The sequence below is a fragment of the Lagenorhynchus albirostris genome, chromosome 17, assembly GCF_949774975.1.
Source record: "Lagenorhynchus albirostris chromosome 17, mLagAlb1.1, whole genome shotgun sequence".
NCBI classification, from domain to species: Eukaryota; Metazoa; Chordata; class Mammalia; order Artiodactyla; family Delphinidae; genus Lagenorhynchus; species Lagenorhynchus albirostris.
This window is the reverse complement of record NC_083111.1, coordinates 46,566,361-46,588,563: the sequence shown is the minus strand read 5'-3', so window position 1 is coordinate 46,588,563 and position 22,203 is coordinate 46,566,361.

The following is a 22,203-nucleotide window of genomic DNA, read 5'->3' as shown; positions in this document are numbered from 1 at the left end:
CTTTGGCAAAGCAGCAATAACACACACACGCACACACATGTACACAGGCACATAGACACACACATACATCTCACTTCTGTCCTCTCCATCCCCTGAAACAGTAAGAATGTCACACCCTTAAGTTCTAGAATGACTCTGAGGATGTTTATATGAAATCATCCTATTTCTCTGCTATTTAGTTAACGGTTGGTTATGCGACCGGGTTCGCGTCAGCAGACAAGGGGATTGGGGAGAACCTTGACCGATGGGGCCAATGACGTGGTAAAGAGAGACCCGACTTAAGGAAAGAGGAAGAGGCTCCCCAGCAGCAGTGGGGAGGCAGCAATGGGAAATGCCAACAACTCCTGGAGCCCATGTGAACGGAAAGCCGAGGTCGGTAGTCCATTAATCAGAGCAGAAGGGGAACTAAAGAAGAAAGCACACGAAATTGGAAAAACCAGAAAGGACAAGGTATTTCCTTAGCGAGAATGGGAAAGTCACACACCCTTCTCCTCCCCTCCGCAGACATGCCTGGAGTTTTGTTTCACTAATCTCTTTGAGAAGGTGTTCCCAGATGCTCTCTAGCCTATCAATTTATAAGAAAATCTACTTATCACTCCCAGTGAAAATGAATTTGAACGTCAGCCATAACTAGTTTCTCAAGTGGAAGCCAAGTAGGGCAGGTCTGAGTACTTTATTTCCTTCCACATGAAGGTTTGGAGTCAAGCAGAGGTTAAAATGTGCAATGGGCTGAGCACAGACAGTTCAAATGCTGGCCCTGTCACTTATGGTATGACCTTGGATAGGCTCTTCATAGATCTAAACCTCAGTTTTCTCACCTGTATAATGGGAATAATAATATTCCAGATCCATATCCCTTTTTAGCAATTCTGAAATCCAAAGCGCTCTGAAAAACAGATTTTTTTAAGTTTGCAGGAAATTCATTTGATGGCAAAACCTGAACTGAACTAATGTGAGACTTTATATAGTTTTTATTTATCCCATTAAGCATGATTATCCATACGTTTGCTGCAGAAACATCAATGTGTACGAGGATGGATGGGTGTTACGGAGGTGTTATGCACATTTGTGAAATTTGTCTCTCACAAATATGAAAGATTCTGAATTCTGAAGCATATCAGGGGATCTGTGTGGAATCTGAATAAGGGATTGGGGACCTGTTCCTTGGGGATATTGGAAATACTAAGGGAAATAATGTGTATGAGGTGCTTGTAACAATGTCTGGCACTCTGTAAATACTCAAGAAGTACAGACTAGAATTTTTTATTACAAAATATTCGAATGAAGAGTGATCTGCTCCTGTCCCTGTCACTGTGGAATTCACCGAGGGGAAACATCAAACTCGGAGGCACCGACTCCCCTTCCACCAGCCCTATCACTGAAGGCCCTGCACTTTTTGGAAAAAGAACCTCCCCGGAAGGCTATGCACATGTTCCTGGCGCTGTGGATATGAGTCCCAAAGCCTAAAGCCAAGAAAAAGGTTCTGAACGCACAACATTTGACGATCACAAGGGCAGGGTATGAAAGAAGGGCTGAAACTGGACATACTCCCTCCTAAAGGTGGTGTGGCCTGATGGAAGGAGGCTCGACCTTGAAGCTTAGAGAGACCTCAGTCCTAGCCCCACCCTCCCTAATGATGGGAACCGCTGGGTCTCAGTTTCTTCACATGTAAAGTGGCCTAACAGTACTTCTGGAAGTTTCGTTATGACGGAAAAGCATTCTGCATGGGGCCTGGTACATAGAAGAGGCTCAGCAAGGAACAGGCAGACAGACATACGCACAAACCATTATACTGGGTGACAAGAAAACCAAGGTTGCTACAGAGTACAGGTCTGCCTTGCCCTAAATTACACCCCTGGGGGAAAAGCCTTATATTTCCTGCAGAAGTGAGGCTAAGAGACCACGCAGAGGGGGCAGTCTGTCTAGGAAGAGTTCTAATCCTGCAGTGGTTAGAGGTGAGCCTGGGTTCTTCTTCCTAACAAGACAATCTCCCCTGCTCCTTTGGGGACCTCTGACTCAGTAGGACAGCCATACACAAGGTCAGGTTGGAAACTGCAAGGTGATCTGTGAACACATGGATGGTCAATAAGGCTCATTCACCTCCTGAATCCAATTTTGGCTGTATTACCAAGTCCCAGTATGACCCCTTAAAAAAAGGAATCATTATCAAGTGTACTTGGAAGAAGAGGGGGGTGTTTTCTGCCATTCAAAGTGAACCCTTTCATGAAGGAGACCTTTAACCCAGATAATCACCTTGTCCTCGCATACCCAAATCAGAACTAACACAAAAAGTAAACAGATATTCATTACAGAGGTGGCCTTGAGATTATCCCCAGCCAATGCCTGGTTTTCTACGGTTAGAGACTTTGACCCACGTAATCATATTTTCTTCAGACCCGAGCCATAGGACTTGAGAAATAGCAGGTATAAGACATTATCGACATATTGGCTTTCCTAAGCACTCCTTTCCTCTTTCCTGCCCATCATGGCTGGAGGTGAGGATCCCCACCTTCCCCACCCTGGACCTCAGGGGTTCAGCTCCTCATTCCAGTGAGTCACAGCAGCATTGAGAACACACCTTCACAGTACCTGTCCCCAAGCCCAGAATGAAGAGGCTTCCCGGACCATCCTTTGAATGGCCGCTGTCCACGAACTCACTCTCATCTTTTCAGAGCAACATCTCAACAGCCGGGAGTTAGGGTACCAACAAGTCTGGGGCACAAGAGGAAGGGATGGAAAATGAACATGGGAGTGAGAAGAGGGAATTTTTTAGAAATAATTTGACATTTGATTAATTTCTTAAAGCATCAAAGTATAAAATAAATATCCATGAGTCCATCCTCGTATAAATAAATAACTAAACAAATAAATAAATGTAGGAGAAAGGACAGCTCTTCCTTACAAAAGAATTCCACTTAATAAATGTAGAAAGAGTGAAGAAAATAGAAAATCACAATTAGAACACCACAGTAATAACTGCTACGTGCAAGGTCCACTGATGGATGCTAGAATTAGCAGGCAAAAGTTTGAGGAGAAACAGGATATTTGCATAGTCTCAAAGTGTGTCTCCCATCATACCTGTTATTTACAAAGAGAAAATAGTGGACCCTGGTGGTCCAGTGGTTAAGGCTCTGCACTTCCAGTGCAGGGGGCGCAGGTTTGATCCCTGGTTGTGGAACTAAGATCCTGCATGCCGCGTGGTGTGGCCAAAAAAAAAAAAAAAAAAAAGAGAGAGAGAGAGAGAAATAGTAACCTTACAGTGGAGAAATGCAGCAGCAGACACCACCCTAACCAAGCAATTGAGGCTAAGATAGCCAGTATTAAGACATATCTACATGTGTACCCTCTGAAGATCTTGCACTGAGAACTGTATTCTTACCAAAAATGCATGATTTCAACTTAATCACGAGAAAACACTGAACAATCACAAGTTAAAGACAATTCTACAAAATAATTGACCAGTACTCTTCCAAAGTGTCAAAGTCACGATAGACAAGGAAAGACAGAAGAACTGCCATGGAAGAGCCAACTAGATGTGACAACTAAATATAGTGTGGGATCCTGGATTGGAGATGGGAACAGAAAAAGGACATGAGTAGAAAAACTGGTGGAATCTGAACAAAGGCAGTAGTTTAGTTAATAGTACTGCACTTGTGTTGACTTCTGAAATTTTTAAAAATATATTTATTTATTTATTTGGTTACACCAGGGTCTTAATTGAGGCAGGCAGGCTCCTTAGTTGTGGCTTGCTGGCTCCTTAGTTGTGGCATGCAAACTTTTAGTTGTGGCATGCATGTGGGATCTAGTTCCCTGACCAGGGATCGAACCCGGACCCCCTGCATTGGGAGCTCAGAGTCCTATCCACTGTGCCACCAGAGAAGTCCTGACTTCTGAATTTTGATCCTTGTACTGTGGTTCTACTAAATGTTTTTTTTTTCTTTTGAATTTTATTTTATTTATTTTTTATAGAGCAGGTTCTTATTAGTTATCTATTTTATACACATCAGTGTATACAAGTCAATCCCAATCTTCCAATTCATCCCACCATCACTACCCCACCACCAATTTCCTCCCTTGGTGTCCATACGGTTGTTCTCTACATCTGTGTCTCTATTTCTGCCCTGCAAACCAGTTCATCTGTACCATTTTTCTAGGTTCCACATATATACGTTAATATACGATATTAGTTTTTCTCTTTCTGATTTACTTCACTCTGTATGAGTGACTCTAGGTCCATCCATGCCTGTACAAATGACCCAGTTTCATTCCTTCTTATGGCTGAGTAATATTCCATTCTATATATGTGCCACATCTTTATCCGTTCATCTGTCGATGGACACTTAGGTTGCTTCCATGTCCTGGCAATTGTAAATGGTGCTGCAATGAACATTGTGGTATATGACTCTTTTTGAATTATGGTTTTCTGAGGGTATATGCCCAATAGAGGGATTGCTGGGTCATATGGTAGTTCTATTTTTAGTTGTTTAAGGAACCTCCATACTGTTCTCCATAGTGGCTGTATCAATTTATATTCCCACCAACAGTGCAAGAGGGTTCCCTTTTCTCCACACCCTCTCCAGCATTTATTGTTTGTAGATTTTTTCATGATGGCCATTCTGACTGATGTGAGGTGATACCTCATTGTAGTTTTGATTTTCATTCCTCTAATGATTAGTTATGTTGAGCATTCTTTCATGTGTTTGTTGGCAATCTGTGTATCTTCTTTGGAGAAATGTCTATTTAGGTCTTCTGCCCATTTTTGGATTGGGTTGTTTGTTTTTTTGATATTGAGCTGCATGAGCTGCTTGTAAATTTTGGAGATTAATCCTTTGTCAGTTGCTTCATTTGCAAATATTTTCTCTCATTCTGAGGGCTGTCTTTTAGTCTTGCTTATGGTTTCCTTTGCTGTGAAAAAGCTTTTAAGTTTCATTAGGTCCCATTTGTTTATTTTTGTTTTTACATCCATTTCTCTAGGAGTTGGGTCAAAAAGGATCTTGCTGTGATTTAAGTCATAGAGTGTTCTGCCTATGTTTTCCTCAATTTTTTTATAGTGTCTGGCCTTATATTTAGGTCTTTAATCCATTTTGAGTTTATTTTTGTGTATGGTGTTGGGAAGTGTTCTGATTTCATTCTTTTACATGTAGCTGTCCAGTTTTCCCAGCACCATGTATTGAAGAGGCTGTCTTTTCTCCACTGTATATTCTTGCCTCCTTTATCAAAGATAAGGTGACCAAAGGTGCATGGGTTTATCTCTGGGCTTCTATCCTGTTCCATTGATCTGTATTTCTGTTTTTGTGCCAGAACCATACTATCTTGATTACTGTAGCTTTGTAGTATAGTCTGAAGTCAGGGAGCCTGATTCCTCCACCTCCGTTTTTCTTTCTCAAGATTGCTTTGGCTATTCGGGGTCTTTTGTGTTTCCATACAAATTGTAAAATTTTTTGGTTCTAGTTCTTTGAAATATGCCATTGGTACATTGATAAGGATTGCATTGAATTTGTAGATTGCTTTGGGTAGTAGAGTCATTTTCACAATGTTGATTCTTCCAAATGAAGAACATGGTACCTCTCTCCATCTGTTTGTGTTGTCTTTAATTTGTTTCATCATCATCTTATAGTTTTCTGCATACAGGTCTTTTGTCTCCTTAGGTAGGTTTATTCCTAGGTATTTTATTGTTTTTGTTGCAGTGGTACATGGGAGTGTTTCCTTAATTTTTCTTTCAGATTTTTCATCATTAGTGTATAGGAATGCAAGAGATTTCTGTACATTAATTTTGTATCCTGCCACTCTACCAAATTCATTGATTAACTCTAGTAGTTTTCTGGTAGCATCTTTAGGATTCTCTATGTATAGTATCATGTCATCTGCAAACAGTGACAGCTTTACCTCTTCTTTTCTGATTCGAATTTCTTTTTCTTCTTTGATTGCTGTGGCTAAAACTTCCAAAACTATGTTGAATAATAGTGGTGAGAGTGGGCAACCTCGTCTTGTTCCTGATCTTAGAAGAAATGGTTTCAGTTTTTCACCATTGAGAACAATGTGGGCTGTGCGTTTGTCATATATGGCCTTTATTATATTGAGGTATGTTCCCTCTATGCCTACTTTCTGGAGAGTTTTTATCATAATGTGTGTTGAATTTTGTCAAAAGCTTTTTCTGCATCTATTGAGATTATCATATGGTTTTTATCCTTCAATTTGTTAATATGGTTTATCACACTGATTGATTTACATATATTGAAGAATCCTTGCGTTCTTGGGATAAACCCCACTTGATCATGGTGTATGATCCTTTTAATATGTTGTTGGATTCTGTTTGCTAGTATTTTGTTGAGGATTTTTTGCATCTCTGTTCATCAGAGATATTGGTCTGTAGTTTTCTTTTTCTGTGAAATCTTTGTCTGGTGTTGGTATCAGGGTGACAGTGGCCTCATAGAATGAGTTTGGGAGTGTTCCTCTCTCTGCTATATTTTGGAAGAGTTTGAGAAGGATTGGTGTTAGCTCTTCTCTAAATGTTTGGTAGAATTGGCCTGTGAAGCCATCTGGTCCTGGGCTTTTGTTTGTTGGAAGATTTTAAATCACAGTTTCAATTTCAGTACTTGTGGTTGGTCTGTTTATATTTTCTCTTTCTTACTGGTTCAGTCTTGGAAGATTGTGCTTTTGTAAGAATTTGTCCATTTCTTCCAGGTTGTCCATTTTATTGGCATAGAGTTGCTTGTAGTAATCTCACATGATCCTTTGTATTTCTGCAATGTCAGTTGTTACTACTCCTTTTTCATTTCTAATTCTGTTGATTTGAATCTTCTCCCTTTTTTTCTGGATGAGCCTGGCTAATGGTTTATCAATTTTTTTATCCTCTCAAAGAACCAGCTTTTAGTTTTATTGATCTTTGCTACTGTTTTCTTCATTTCTTTTTCAATTATTTCTGATCTGATCTTTATGATTTCTTTCCTTCTGCTAACTTTGGGTTTGGTTCTCTTTTTTTGTTCTTCTTTCTCTAATTGCTTTAGGTGTAGGGTTAGGTTGTTTTTTTGAGATGTTTCTTGTTTCTTAAGGTAGGATTGTATTGCTATCAACTTCCCTTTTAGAACTGCTTTTGCTGCATCCCATAGGTTTTGGGTCGTTGTGTGTTCATTGTCATTTGTTTCTAGGTATTTTTTGATTTCCTCTGTGATCTCTTGGTTATTAAGTATTGTATTATTTAGCCTCCATGTGTTTATAATTTTTACAGATCTTTTCCTGTAATTGATATCTAGTCTCATAGCATTGTGGTCGGAAAAGATATTTGATACGATTTCAATTTTCTTAAATTTACCAAGGCTTGATTTGTGACCCAAGATATGTTCTATCCTGGAGAATGTTCCATGAACACTTGAGAAGAAAGTGTATTCTGTTGTTTTTGGATGGAATGTCCTATAAATATCAATTAAGTCCATCTTGTTTAATGTATCATTTAAAGCTTGTGTTTCCTTATTTATTTTCATTTTGGATGATCTGTCCATTGGTGAAAGTGGGCTGTTAAAGTCCCCTATTATGATTGTGTTACTGTCGATTTCCCCTTTTATGGCTGTTAGCATTTGCCTTATGTATTGAGGTGCTCCTATGCTGGGTGCATAAATATTTACAATTGTTACATCTTCTTCTTGGATTGATCCCTTTATCATTATGTAGTGTCCTTCTTTTTCTCTTGTAATAGTCTTTGTTTTAAAGTCTATTTTGTCTGATATGAGAATTGCTACTCCACCTTTCTTTTGATTTCCATTTGTATGGAATATCTTTTTCCATCCCCTCACTTTCAGTCTGTATGTATCCCTAGGTCTAAAGTGGGTCTCTTGTAGACAGCATATGTACAGGTTTTATTTTTGTATCCATTCAGCCAGTCTGTGTCTTTTGGTTGGAACATTTAATCCATTTACATTTAAGGTAATTATCGATATGTATGTTCCTATTACCATTTTCTTAATTGTTTTGTTTTCGTTTTTGTGGGTATTTTCCTTCTCTTGTGTTTCCTGCCTAGACAAATTCCTTCAGAATTTGTTGTAAAGCTGGTTTGGTGGTGCTGAATTCTCTTAACTTTTGCTTATCTGTAAAGGTTTTAATTTTTCCATCAAATCTGAATGAGATCCTTGCTGGGTAGAGTAATCTTGGTTGTAGATTTTTCCCTTTCATCACTTTAAATATGTCCTGCCACTCCCTTCTGGCTTGAGGAGTTTCTGCTGAAAAACCAGCTGTTACCCTTATGGGGATTCCCTTGTATGTTATTTGTTGCTTTTCCCTTGCTGCTTTTAATATTTTTTCTTTGTATTTAATTTTTGATAGTTTGATTAATATGTGTCTTGGCGTGTTTCTCTTTTGGGTTATCCTGTATGGTACTCTCTGTGCTTTCTGGACTTGATTGACTATTTCCTTTTCCATGTGTAGGGATGTCTCTGACTATAATCTCTTCAAATATTTTCTCAGCCCCTTTCTTTTTCTCTTCTTCTTCTGGGACCCCTATAATTCGAATGTTGTTGCATTTAATGTTGTCCCAGAGTTCTCTGTTACTGTCCTCAATGCTTTTCTTTGTTTTTTTTCCTTTATTCTGCTCTTTGGTGGTTATTTCCACCATTCTGTCTTCCAGCTCACTTATCCGTTCTTCTGCCTCAGTTATTCTGCTATTGTTTCCTTCTGAAGTATTTTTAATATCAGTAATTGTGTTGTTCTTCACTGTTTGTTTGCTCTTTAGTTCCTCTAGATCCTTGTTAAATGTTTCTTGTATTTTCTCCATTCTGTTTCTGAGATTTGGGGTCATCTTTACTATCATTACTCTGGATCATTTTACAGGTAGGTTGCCTATTTCATCTTCATTTATTTGGCCTTGTAGGTTTTTACCTTGCTCCTTCATCTGTAACATATTTTTTTGTTGTTTCATTTTTTTTTTTTCTCTTTTTGATGGGTGATGTTGTATTCCTGCCTTACTGGTTGTTTGGCCTGAGTTGTCCAGCACTGGAGTTTGCAGGCCATTGGATAGAGCCGGGTCTTGGTGCCAAGGTGAGGACCTCTGGGAGGCCTCACTCCGATTAATATTCCCTGGGGTCCTAGGTTCTCTGTTAGTCCAGCAGTTTGGACTCGGAGCTCCCATCACAGGAGCTTGGGCCCGACCTCTGGCCTGGGCACCAAGATCTCACAAGCCAGTTTGCCGGCAGTTCGTCCCGTCCCCTTAGGTGTCCGTGGTCCCCCACTGGTGCCTGATAGGTGCACTACTTTTGAGGAGACTCGAATTCCGCGTCCTCCTAGTAGGCCATCTTGACTCCGCCCTCTGCTAAATGTTAACATTAGGAAAAGCTGAGTGAAGCATAGAGGGGAACTCTGTACTGTTTGTGCAACTTTTCTGTAAGTATAAAATTATATCAAAATAAACATTTATTTTTTAAAGCATAAAGTAATGGGACTGTTGTTAAGACTTCCTCACATTGCTAAATGGTTTAGTATTAGTTCTATTGTGAATTACATATTGGGAGGGAAGATGAGGCACTAGAATCATTTTGGGGCTCAGGGCCTCTAAATGCTACTTTCAGCAAATTGGCTCTGTCCCTGGGAAATCACCAGGCAGCTCTATTCCTCACCCAAGCCCATTTCTTCCCTCCTTGGAGGTTGAAGGAACTTAGAGACACCTCCTACTGCACCACCACTCCCTCCTCCAGGACGGTTCTAAGGGCTTGGGCCCTTGACCCCCAGGGTGTGGGCATACTTTATGGTGTCAATAGGGCAATCCCAGCAGAATAGGCCATTCAACCTTAATTCCAGAGACAGAGTATGCATGATTGGGGCAGGGTCATTTCGTTAGGGTAATAATAAATCCTACTTTCCAGGTTATAAGAATTAGATGAGATAATATATGCTACAACAAGGGTGGACCTTGAAAACAGTATGCTAAGTGAAATAAGCCAGATACAGAAGGACAAATATGATTCCACTTATATGAGGTGCCTGAAATAAGCAAACTCACAGCAACAGGAGGTAGATTAGTGGTTACCAGGAAGGGGGCAGTGGGCGAATGAGGAGCTGTTGTTTAATGGGTACAGAGTTTCTCTTGAGATGATGAAAAATTTCTGGAGCTGAATGGCAGTGATAGTTGCACAACAATATGAATGTACTTAATGCCACTGAACTGCACACTGGGAAATGGTTAAGGTGGTAAATTTTATGTTTATGTATATCTTACCACGATCAAAAATACTAAGAAAATTCAAAGAATTAGATGAGATGATTAAAAGCTCTTATAAAGCCCCAGCCCATAGTGGACACAGATACCATTAGCTTCCTCCTTCACTAAAGTTTTAGAAAATAGAACTATTATGTAATTGTTCCATGTGATTTTTGACCATGGCAGCCACATTTGTTTTTTATAATTAACCACATTCTTAACCCCACTATGACATGGTTTTCAACATTCATTTTTTATTCTAATACAATGTTAAGACTGAATGATGAATTTTTAAAAAACATTAGGCTCACATGTCCTGTAAGAGCATTTCTGTTTAGCATAACAGATCAAAACTGAAATCAACTACATGATTCCCAATGGTGCTGTGAGGAATTTTGGCCATGGCTCTAGGTACAGCTTTACAGATATGCTTGCATATACCCTAACACTGTTGATTAATTAAACTGTGTTCCTCCCCAGGTTTGGGCAATCACTCATAACCCTCTTCCCACTGGAGCTGCCATTGCTTCTACCACTTCCAACAGAGGACCCCTGAGCCACCTGTGGTGAAAATTTCATACCTAGGCCCTCAGCCTAGGTTTGGCATTTCTGTGACCACCGTAGCTGAGCTTGAAAGTCGCTCTTAGAGTTAGTGTTATCATGACATCTTGCTGCTTCTGAGCATGTGGCCAAACTCTGCCAAGATGCTGACGCATGATTGGCGTTTCATTGCCCATTTCACTTAGCCCTGGTTTTGTGACAAGGCTCCCGCTGCCTGGTGAGACTTCATGCTCAGCCTTTTGTTAAATGAGGATTATGTGCAGGGTCCTGGCCTTGGACGTCAGGGTGAGACACTGTCTTGCAGAATACTTCTTTTTTATGGTTTTCTGTAATGGAAATTTCATTGTTCCACACTTTAGCTTTTATATAATGAATTCTGGTTCTGTTCTGGCAAAATCAGTCTGCACTGTTAAAGACACAGAAGATACAGCTGCTTTAGAACATACAGAGATGGATCCTCCAGGTCCATAAGTCCCACTGCCTCCACCACCATCCTTGTCAATCTCCTGAAAGATCAGTTTCACGGTGTACTACAATTTGGAGGGGATGGTAGTGCCATAGCATGACAGCTCCTTCACTGTTGCGCAAAGAGTAGCAGGTCCTCGTTTCGGAGTTTGCAATTTTGTGAAACATCAGCTACCTCTAGTGGGGCTAATTGCCTCCCTCATGTCTAAGTGCTTGAAAGTCTTTGGCCTTGACTTCAAGACTTGGGTTTCCAGATAAAATACACAACTCCCAGTTATATTTCAATTGTAGATAGACAATGAATACATTTTTTAGCATAAGTATGTCCCATGCAATACTTGGGACATACTTACACTAAAAAAAGTACTCATTATTTGTCTGAAATTCAAATGTAACTGGGCAGCCTCTTATTTTTACTTGCTAAATCTGGCAGCCCTACTCAAGATCAGACTCTTGTCATTGTCCTATCCTCTGGGTCTGTCCTTGTGGGACTCTGATAATTCATTTTGCCAAGAAGCCTGAGACAGAATGAGGGAAAGGAAGAATTTTAATCACACTTGGCCTTTTGTTCTATCTAGCTCCGAGTGTCACAGATATGCATTAAATTCATAAATAAATGAAAACCTCTCATTTAGACAGCTGAAGTTTAGTTCATTTCTATCCTGAAACTTTAGCAAATTGGATTCCATTGAAAGGAAGGATGGTGTAAAGAGGAAAGAATGATCTAGGGACTGAGTCACTCATCCCAGGCCCAGTGACCATGGTGTGGAGTGACCACAGCGTAGCACTCTCTGTTTAGTCTCTATTTGAAAACGTAAAGGATTCAATTAAATGACCTCTAAGATCTCTTCCAGGGCTAATAATTCTGTGGTTCTGACTTCAAAAGGTCTGAAACTTCTGAGGTATGTTACTGAAAATCACAATATTAGATTAAAAAGTTTTAAGGGCTTCCCTGGTGGCACAGTGGTTGAGAGTCCACCTGCCGATGCAGGGGACACGGGTTCGTGCCCCGGTCCGGGAGGATCCCACATGCTGGGGAGCGGCTGGGCCCGTGAGCCATGGCCACTGAGCCTGCGCGTCTGGAGCCTGTGCTCCGCAACGGGAGAGGCCACAACAGTGAGAGGCCCGCGTACGCAAAATAAATAAATAAATAAAAAGTTTTTAAACTTAAGGAATTTTTTATTAATGCTTAATTTTTAAAATAAGTTGCTTACTGATTTTCTGAGAAGCATACGTATCTTGACACTTCCTCAGAGCTCTTCCTATTACATTAAATATTTTGTGCAAACTTTTTACATAATTAGTATTCAGGTACAAGATTTGCCCATCAGGATACTCTAATAGAGTTTTCCACGTCTATCATTCTTTTTTTTTTTTTTTTTTTTTTTTTTTGCAGTACACGGGCCTCTCACCGCTGTGGCCTCTCCCGTTGCGGAGCACAGGCTCCGGACGCGCAGGCTCAGCGGCCATGGCTCACGGGCCCAGCCGCTCCGCAGCATGTGGGATCTTCCCGGACCGGGGCATGAACCCGCATCCCCTACATCGGCAGGCAGACTCTCAACCACTGTGCCACCAGGGAAGCCCCACATCTATCATTCTTAAATGACTTTGGTAAACTCCAACATTCTAAATTAAAGCTGTAACATGAACTCAAGTCATAAGTAGTCACTCTAAGGAGAGATCAATATGATCTTGGGTAAAGAAAGATATTTTATGAAAACATTCTTAATTGAGACCCAAAATATAAGCTAGGGAAAAAGCGTTTAGGTGAGCACACTACTCATTCTTTTCAAGTAGATTCAACAAACATATTGATCACTGGACCATCCCACACACTCCTCTGGCTTCAACCTCCATTTTATAAATGTTTATGGCTTCCATATCTCCATGGCCACATTTCATTTCTCTCCTCCGTTTCAGAGCCAAATTTCTAACTCCCTTCTAGAAATCTCTACCTAAATGTCCCACAGGCTTCTCAAACTCAGTAAATCTAAAATAAAGTGGAAATTAACACAACATTGTAAATCAACTATACTTCAATTAAAAAAATATAAAATAAAGTACCTACTATCTTCACCCCACTACCTGCTCTATTGGTCTCCTCAAACTTGATTAATGGTATTATTATCCACCATGATAATTAGCACAAGCTAGAAATCTGATAACTAGCTCTGAATCAACACTCTGAATCAACAGGTTACCAAGTCCACTTAGTTCTGCCTCCTAAATGTCTCTTGAATCTCTGTCCATTCCAAGAACACTGCCTTAGTTCAAGCCCTCTCACCTGAACTAGGTAGGTAGTAGTCTTCAGAATCTTTCCCACCCAACTGCACAGACACAGAGTGATATTTCTAAAATGTGGCTCAGATTATCCTAACCCCTCCTCACCATAGCTATCCACTGCTTAGAGGAGAAGGGCTAAACTCTTTTACCTGAGAAATGTGACCTTTCGATGTATGACCACAGCTGATTACTCCCAACTTCATCTCCCTCCTCAATACCCCACAACTTGCCATTTCGCCTGTCCATTATCTCCTTCCAGGCTTGCCTATACTCATCCCTTTACAGAAGTATCCCTCCTTTATCTCCAGCTGGTGAACTCCTACTCATCCTTCAAGACCTCATTTAAGGGTCACCTGTGGGCAGGCTTCTCTGCTTAGTCCCCTTCCTTACTCTACCACATGCCCGCTTAGTGACCCCTCATGCAACACCTCAGCACGTTGTTTATACCCTCACTGTACTGCTAACCCTTTGCATTACAATTATGTATTTTTCACCTGTTTCCTCTACTAAACTAAGAACTCTTTGAAGATGGGGCCATGGATTATTTGGCTTTACATCCCTAGGACCTAGCAAGGGGCTTGGGACAAGGCAAGTGCTCCATAAACATTATTTGCGGGGTTGGGGGTGGATAAATGAAATAAAAAAGAGGTGGAATTTTTAGATAGGTATCGTGCTAAGTGCTTTATCTCATTTATTTCCTATGACAACTTTATAGAGGAAGATACTACTACTACTGCCATCTTTATAGATTAAGAAACAGAGAGTTTAAGTAACTTGCCTAAGTCCACATATTCATAAATGATAGAGTCCACAGATGGCTTTTGTTCCTCCAGATTCTTTCCTTGCTCAACTATGCGAGGGTATTGATGAGCAGAGGAGAGGTCAAATGTCAGCAGGCTGTAAGGGAACACTATAAGAGCAGGGAGATTCTACAGATTGGGTATTCTGTTTCTCAATTATTAGAAACTCATTACTCATTAATTAAATATTCTCTGAATCCCACTTAAATTCCAGGATTCCTGATCTTTATTTTTACATTTTATAGTTTTTATTATTATAAAATATTTGCTATTACAGAAAAGTATATAAAATATGTGCATGGTTTAAGAGTAATTATTACATGTTTAATCTCCACACATGTCAAGAAATAGAATTGTCAGGGCCTCAGAACCCTGCCTGCCTTCTCTCTCCCCCTGAGCACTGGAGAAATCACCATCCTGACCTATGTGATAATCATTTCCTTGCTTTTATTTGTTGCTTTGCCACATAGATAGATATAGATAGAGACATATAAATATATATTTCGAGTTTCCCATTGCTGCTATAACAAACTACCACAAACTTCGTGGCTTAAAATTATCTTACCGTTCTAGAGATCAGAAGTCTAAAATGGCTGTGCAGGGCTGTGTTCCTTCTAGAGGCTGGGATGGAATCTGTTATCTTGCCTTGTTCAGTTCTAGAGGCTGCCCCTTTCCTGCATCTTCAAAGCCAGCAGCATGGCATCTTCTGTCCTCTCTTCCCTTTGCTTTTGTTCTCTTGTCTCTATGACTCTGACTCTCCTACCTCCTCTCAAAAGGTAGCCTTGTGTTTGCATTGGGCTCAACTGGATAATCCAGAATAATCTCCCTATCTCAAGATTCTTAATAACATTTGCAAAGTTCTTTTTACCTTATAAGGTAACATATTTACAGGTTCCAGGGATTAGGATGTGGACATCTTTGGGGGACATTTACCAGTTTATCACAACCTCTAAATAATTTCCTTTAGTAATGTCTATTCTTGAACTTCATTTATATGGAATCATATGGTATATATTCTCTTGCTCATATAATCCATTTACATTTAATGTAATTATTTATATATTAGAGTTTAAAACTACCATCTCATTTATATTTGTCCCATGTATTCTGTATTGCCTTTTCTTTCCTTTCTTGCCTTCTGGGGTTGTTCAAAGAAATATTTTAATGACCCCATTCTTTTTCTTCTACTGGTATGAAAATTATATACTCTCTATTTTTTAGGGATTATTCTAGAACTTAATATGCATCCTAAACTTAAAGTCTGAAATTAATCAATGCCTTTACTTTCTCCCACATAATTCAAAGACCTTAAAATATTTTAATTCCATTTACACTTCCTGACATGTTTTGTTCTCAAATATTTTAGCTCTATCTTGTTATTATTGTTGTAAGTTTTGCCCTTAAAGACTTTATAACTGTTGTTATACAGTTAATATTCACTTAGATGTATCCATATATTTATCATTTTCTTTGCTTTCTTTTGTCTTCTATCTCAGGTCTTCCTTGTGAGATCACTTTTATTTTACCTAAAGGAAAGGTCTTAAATCAGAGTGTGATGGTGGCAAACTCTCTCAGCTTTGATCTGTCTAAGAATAACTTTATTATGACCTCATTCTTGAAAGACTTTTTCTGGGTGTAGAATTCTAGGTTGCCGATTATTTAAGTTTATAAACCACAGGTTTATATAAGTACATAAGTATATAAACCATTGATGGTTTCATTCCACTGGCTTTTGGCTTCCTTTGTTACTTCCTTTGTTACTATTGAGAATTCAGCTATTGTTTAGTTGCCACTCCTTTGAAGATCATCCTTTCCTCTGGTTAATTTTAGCATCTTATTTGTCTTTGGTTTGTTAAAGTTTCACCATGATGAGTCTGGGTATAAATTTGTTTTTATTTTTTCTACTTATTATTCTTGTATCTATGGATTGATATCTTTGATCAGTTTAGAAAAATTCTTAGCCATTATCTCTTCAAATATTATCTTTATCCAAGCACTTCTCTCTTCTCCTTCTGAAAGTCTGATTAAATGAATGCTACACCTTTCACTCTGTTTTCTTGCCTCTTAACCTCTCTTTTACATTTGCCATATTATTGTTTCTCTACACTGTACTCTGAATAATTTCTCCTGATCTATATTTCACTTCTCTAATTTTATCTTCAGTTATATCTAAGCTGCTTAAACATGACTGCTGAGTTTTTAATTTGGGTTATTGTATTTTTTATTTTGGGACATTCTATTTGGTTCTTTTTAAATCTGCTAAATCATTTTTTATCATTTCCTTTTCTGTACATATGTTTTCTACTTTTTCTTTGAATTGAGGAAGCATAGTTGCTTTTATAGATTGTCTAGTGATTTCAAAGTCTGAAGTCTTTGAAGGTCTCTTTCTTTTAGTTCTCATTCCTGATGGCTTATGTCCTTGTAGGTTTAGTTATTTTTGACTGTACACTGTTTGTGGTCCTTGAAATTTTATTTGGAGGGATTCTTTGAAGACTAGGTTGACACTAATTTTCTCCAGAAAGCACTTTCATTTGCATCTGCTAGGCACACAGGGACACTTTAAATCACTTTAAAGTAAAGTCACAACGTAAGAGGGTTTTACGGTATTATGGTTTCTTTTTCTCTTTGTTTTTGTTCATTTATTTATTTTTTTCATCATCAACTTGATATGGGTTTGGAAGCTGTGGAAGTACTAACTTGCAGTTATAACTTCTCAGAGCAGTTCCCTGCATTTACTACCTGTCTTGCTCTGCTCATCATAAGGACCTGAGGGAGGAGGATCCTTTACTTTTGTTTCACCCTTGCCCTGAGGGTTTTACCCTTATTAGTGAGGGGAGGAGCAGATGCTGGGCTTTGGCTTTGTCTTTGTCCTGAGAAGCCCACAGAACCAAAGTTCAAGTTTGCCCCAAATGGCAAATGTTCTTAGTTCAAAAACAGCTTCAGACTGCCACTTAACTTTCAGAGACCTTGTATCCCTTTGATGTGGGGCTTTAACTTCTTAATATCTTGCCAGAGCTTTGATGCTTTTAAGAAGTTATAAAAAAATTTTTTTTAGTCAGTGTTTTTTGTGGTTTCTAGTAGGAGGTTGGTCTGATCCCCATCTTGCCTTATTCCTGGAAATGGAAGCCCTTTGCTCACCTTCCTAGGCTTGGCTGAACTGCACACTTAGAAACTAGAAACCAACGTGATCTACTGTAAGCAAGTTAACATATGAAAAAGTAAGCACATATTTTATTCTTTTTTTTAAACATCTTTATTGCAGTATAGTTGCTTTACATTGTTGTGTTAGTTGCTCCTGTATAACAAAGTGAATCAGCTATACATATACATATATCCCCATATCCCCTCCCTCTTGCATCTCCCTTCTACCCTCCCTATCCCACCCCTCTAGGTGGACAAAAGCACCGAGCTGATCTCCCTGTGCTATGCAGCTGCTTCCCACTAGCTATCTATTTTACATTTGGTAGTGTAAGTATGTCAGTGCCACTCTCTCCCTCCGTCTCAGCTTACCCTTCCCCCTCCCCGTGTACTCAAGTCCATTCTCTACGTCTGTGTCTCTATTCCTGTCCTGCCACTAGGTTCTTTGGAACCATTTTCTTTCTTTTTAGATTCCATATATGTATGTTAGCCTACGGCATTTGTTTTTCTCTTTCTGACTTACTTCACTCTGTATGACAGTCTCTAGGTCCATCCACACCTCTACAAATGACCCAGTATCATTCCTTTTTATGGCTGAGTAATATTCCCTTGTAAATATGTGCCACATCTTCTTTTTTTTTAATTTTTATTGAAATATAGTTGATTTACAATGTTGTATTAGTTTCAGGTGTACAGCAAGGTGATTCAGTGTTTTATATATATATGTACATTGTTTTATATATATGAACATAAAATATATATATTCTCTCTATATATTTACATATATATTCCTTTTTAGATTCTTTTCCATTATAGGTTATTGCAAGATATTGAGTATAGTTCCCTATGTTATACAGTGGGTCCTTGTTGGTTATCTATTATATATATAGTAGTGTGTATATGTTAATCTCAAAGCCCTAATTTATCCCTCCTCCACCCACCAGCTTTCCCATTTGGTAACCGTAAGTTTGTTTTCTATCAGACTAGACACATTTCAGTTGTGAAAGAGGCACATGTAGTAGTGACTACTGTATTAGACAGAGCAGTTTTATTTTTTTTATTTTTATTTTTTAACATCTTTATTGGGGTATAATTGCTTTACAATGGTGCGTTAGTTTCTGCTTTATAACAAAGTGAATCAGTCATACATAAACATATGTTCCCATATGTCTTCCCTCTTGCGTCTCCCTCCCTCCCACCCTCCCTATCCCACCCCTCCAGGCTGTCACAAAGCACCGAGCCAATATCCCTGTGCCACGCGGCTGCTTCCCACTAGCTATCTACCTTACTATGTTTGTTAGTGTGTATATGACCATGACTCTCTCTCGCCCTGTCACAGCTCACCCTTCCCCCTCCCCATAACTTCAAGTCTGTTCTCTAGGAGGTCTGCGTCTTTATTCCTGCCTTACCCCTAGGTTCTTCATGACATTTTTTCCCTTAAATTCCATATATATGTGTTAGCATACGGTATTTGTCTTTTTCTTTCTGACTAACTTCACTCTGTATGACAGACTCTAGGTCTATCCACCTCATTACAAATAGCTCAATTTCGTTTCTTTTTATGGCTGAGTAATATTCCATTGTATATATGTGCCACATCTTCTTTATCCATTCATCTGTCGATGGACACTTTGGTTGCTTCCATGTCCTGGCTATTGTAAATGGTGCTGCAATGAACATTGTGGTACATGACTCTTTTCGAATTATGGTTTTCTCAGGGTATATGCCCAGTAGAGGGATTGCTGGGTCATATGGTAGTCCTATTTTTAGTTGTTTAAGGAACCTCCACACTGTTCTCCACAGTGGCTGTATCAATTTCCATTCCCACCAGCAGTGCAAGAGTGTTCCCTTTTCTCCACACCCTCTCCAGCATTTATTGTTTATAAAGTTTTTGATGATGGCCCCTCTGAATGGTGTGAGGTGATACTTCATTGTAGTTTTGATTTGCATTTCTCTAATGATTAGTGATGTTGAGCATTCTTTCATGTGTTTGTTGGCAATCTGTATATCTTCTTTGGAAAAATGTCTATTTAGGTCTTCTGCCCAGTTTTTGATTGGGTTGTTTGTTTTTTTGATATTGAGCTGCATGAGCTCCTTGTATATTTTGGAGATTAATCCTTTGTCAGTTGCTTCATTTGCAAATATTTTCTCCCATCCTGAGGGCTGTCTTTTCGTTTTGCTTATGGTTTCCTTTGCTGTACAAAAGCTTTTAAGTTTCATTAGGTCCCATTTGTTTATTTTTGTTTTTACATCCATTTCTCTAGGAGGTGGGTCAAAAGGATCTTGCTGTGATTTATGTCAGAGTGTTCTGCCTATGTTTTCCTCAATATTTTTTATAGTGTCTGGCCTTACATTTAGGTCTTTAATCCATTTTGAGTTTATTTTTGTGTATGGTGTTGGGAAGTGTTCTAATTTCATTCTTTTACATGTAGCTGTCCAGTTTTCCCAGCACCAATTATTGAAGAGACTGTCTTCTCCATTGTATATTCTTGCCTCATTTATCAAAGATAAGGTGACCAAAGGTGCATGGGTTTATCTCTGGGCTTTCCATGCTCTTCCACTGATCTATATTTCTGTTTTTGTGCCAGTACCATACTGTCTTGATTACTGTAGCTGTGTAGTATAGTCTGAAGTCAGGGAGCCTGATTCCTCCACCTCCGTTTTTCTTTCTCAGGATTGCTTTGGCTATTCGGGGTCTTTTGTGTTTCCACAAATTGTACAATTTTTTTTTTCTAGTTCTGTGAAAAATGCCATTGGTAGTTTGATAGGGATTGCATTGAATGTGCAGATTGCTTTGGGTAGTAGAGTCTTTTTCACAATGTTTATTCTTCCAATCCAAGAACATGGTATATTTCTCCATCTGTTTGTATCATCTTTAACTTCTTTCATCAGTGTCTTATCATTTTCTGCATACAGGTCTTTTGTCTCCTTAGGTAGGTTTATTCCTAGGTATTTTATTGTTTTTGTTGCAGTGGTACATGGGAGTGTTTCCTTAATTTCTCTTTCAGATTTTTCATCATTAGTGTATGGAAATGCAAGAGATTTCTGTGCATTAATTTTGTGTCCTGCCACTCTACCAAATTCATTGATTAGCTCTAGTAGTTTTCTGGTAGCATCTTTAGGATTCTCGATGTATAGGATCATGTCACCTGCAAACAGTGACAGTTTTACTTCTTGCTTTCTGATTTGGATTCCTTTTATTTCTTTTTCTTCTCTGATTGCTGTGGCTAAAACTTCCAAAACTATGTTGAATAATATTGATGAGAGTGAGAAACCTTGTCTTGTTCCTGATCTTAGAGGAAATGGTTTCAGTTTTTCACCATTGAGAACGATGTTGGCTGTGTATTCATCATATACGGCCTTTATTATGTTGAGGTACATTCCCTCTATGCCTACTTTCTGGAAAGTTTTTATCATAAATGGGTGTTGAATTTTGTCAAAAGCTTTTTCTGCATCTATTGAGATTATCATATGGTTTTTATCCTTCAATTTATTAATATGGTTTATCACACTGATTGATTTACGTATATTGAAGAATCCTTGCGTTCTTGGGATAAACCCCACTTGATCATGGTGTATGATCCTTTTAATGTGCTGTTGGATTCTGTTTGCTAGCATTTTGTTGAGGATTTTTGCATCTATGTTCATCAGTGATACTGGCCTGTGGTTTTCTTTTTTTGTAACATCTTTGTCTGGTTTTGGTATCAGGGTGATGGTGGTCTTGTAGAATGAGTTTTGGAGTGTTCCTCTCTCTGCTATATTTTTGAAGAGTTTGAGAAGGATTGGTGTTAGCTCTTCTCTAAATGTTTGATAGAATTTGCCTGTAAAGCCATCTGGTCCTGGGCTTTTGTTTGTTGGAAGATTTTTAATCACAGTTTCAATTTCAGTGCTTGTGATTGGTCTGTTTTCTATTTCTTCCTGGTTCAGTCTCGGAAGGTTGTGCTTGTGTAAGAATTTGTCCATGTCTTCCAGGTGTCCATTTTATTGGCATATAGTTGCTTGTAGTAATCTCTCATGATCCTTTGTATTTCTGCATTGTCAGTTATTACTCCTCCTTTTTCATTTCTACTCCTGTTAATCTGTGTCTTCTCCCTTTTTTTTCTTGATGAGTCTGGCTAATGGTTTATCAATTTTGTTTATCTTCTCAAAGAACCAGCTTTTAGTTTTATTGATCTTTGCTATTGTTTCCTTCATTTCTTTTTCATTTATTTCTGATCTGGTCTTTATGATTTCTTTCCTTCTGCTAACTTTGGGTTATTTTTGTTCTTCTTTCTCTAATTGCTTTAGGTGTAAGGTTAGGTTGTTTATTTGAGACTTTTTTTGTTTCTTTTTGATTTTTAAAATTTAATTAATTAATTAATTATTATTATTTTTTTTTTTTGCCGCATTGGGTCTTCATTGCTGTGTGCAGGGTTTCCCTAGCTGCGGTGAGCGGCGGATATTCTTCGTTGCAGTGCACGGGCTTCTCATTGCAGTGGCTTCTCTTGTTGCAGAGCCCAGGCTCTAAGCACACAGGCTTCATTAGTTTGGCTCATGGGCTCTAGAGCACAGGCTCAGTAGTTGTGGCGCATGGGCTTAGTTGCTCCATGCCATGTGGGATCGTCCCGGAGCAGGGCTCAAACCTGTATCTCCTGCATTGGCAGGCGGATTCCCAACCACTGTGCCACCAGGGAAGCCCTTTTCTTGTTTCTTGAGCTAGGATTGTATTACTATAAGCTTCCCTCTTAGAACTGGTTTTGCTGCATCCCATAGGTTTTGGGTCATCATATTTTC